Source organism: Tupaia chinensis, unplaced genomic scaffold, assembly GCF_000334495.1.
Source record: "Tupaia chinensis unplaced genomic scaffold, TupChi_1.0 Scaffold000161_1, whole genome shotgun sequence".
Taxonomy (NCBI): Eukaryota; Metazoa; Chordata; class Mammalia; order Scandentia; family Tupaiidae; genus Tupaia; species Tupaia belangeri.
Window position 1 is genome coordinate 1,824,728 of NW_006159632.1, and position 1,771 is coordinate 1,826,498.

Consider the following 1,771-nt stretch of genomic DNA (forward strand, 5'->3'; position numbering starts at 1 on the left):
AAGAGGCCATCAAAGCGGAAGGGAATCGGAGTCATGAGCAAGCGAGATAATTGGCCAGACATAATCCCAGAGGGGACACAAGGGTTGGGGCCAGGAGTGCCAGAAAGAAGGGTGCCCTGAAGGAGAGCAGTGACTCATCCTCCACCTCAGGAAGGGGAGGTGCTCCGGGTAGAGTCGCACACAGCCGCAGTGCCTGCGGTGCTGTCCCTTCCCTGTGAGGCAAGGCTGTCTGCCCAGATCGGGAAGAGACCGCGGGCTGGGGTCTGCTCGGGGACAGAAAAGTCACCTTCGCGGTCAGAAAAGGCCTTGGCCAGGACAGGGCCTAATTACTGAGTAGTAATGACTACCTCCAAAGGCTTGAAACCACTCCGGTACAAACACACCAGCCAGGACCTCCAGCATGTTTTCCGCTGTCCCCTCCTAGAACAGTGCAGAAAGCAAGCAGTTATCAGGAGCTCAGATGAGGATGGGTCTTCACTGTTTCTCCCACAGGATGGGGCAGCGGAGGAGAATGGGTTGCCGCATGACCACGCCCCATGGCGACGCGCTACCTCTAATCCCCTTCATCCTCTAATACTTTTCCTAAACAGATAAGGGGATGCTCATAGCCTGCTTGCTTTGCTAATATAGATCTTTCCCTCCAGATGCAAAATTTCCCCACAAAGGCCAGTCTTTCAGAGCTATTCCTATCTACAGTGCCTCTGAATAGCCATCTCAAAATATGCCAAAGAAGTATATTTTGGGGTGGCATATTTTGGCCTCCCACATCACACTGGACAAATATTTAATAAGCACTTGTTGTATGGGGACACAGCTGAGGACAACTAGACATTCTTGTCTTCATGAAGCTGACATTCTAGGGAGGACATCAGACAATAAAACATGATAAAGAAGTAAAATACACAGGACATTAGAAAGTAATATGATGGAGAAAAATGTAGCAAGATAAGGAGAATGGTGAGCTCAGGGGAGGGCTGGTCAGGAGGGCCGCAGCGAGAAGATGACACTGAGACAATGACGTGAAAGAGGCGAGAGCTTGAAACATTCAAATGTCTAGGCAAGAACTTCTTTTTTTGTTTATTAATAGAGAGATTTTGCTATAGGGCACGTGTGCTCACTGGATAGACTGAGATGCAAAAAGCGAGAAATCACCCCCAGCAGGGATGGCCACACTGCAATCCCTTTACCTCCACTCTTCTCTCAGGATTTTCAGCGTGCACACACACACACATACACACATGCACACACACACACACACACACACACACACACACACACAGAGTTTGAGTTTTAAGCCACTGGGTCTGGGACTCAAACTGTGGTCGGCCACGTGGAAGTCCAGTGATGGAACCATTATGCTATCAGCTGGTCCCAATCAGTGCAAGAACATCTAAGCCAACAGAATTGGTGCAGAGGCCCTGTGGTTGAGTCTGTCCAGTGTTTGAAGTTGGAAAGAACCTCTGTGGCTGGAAACAAGTGGACAAAGGGGAAAAAAGAAAGAAGAAAGTGAGTTCAGAGGGCTTGGAGATGCAGGCTTAGCATGTAGGCCTGGTCTTTCCTGTGTGTCTCTCCTTTCATTCTGCAAGGATGACCCTCTTAACCTCTCTTGATTCAAAGCACAAATATGTACATGTCTTTCTCCCCCTGTCTCTCTCCCCCTCTCTCTCCTCTCTCTCCCCATCTCTCTCCCCCTCTCTCCCATCTCTCTCCCCTCTCTCTCCTCTCTCCCCCCCTCTCCCCCTCTCTCTCCCATCTCTCTCCCCCTCCCTCT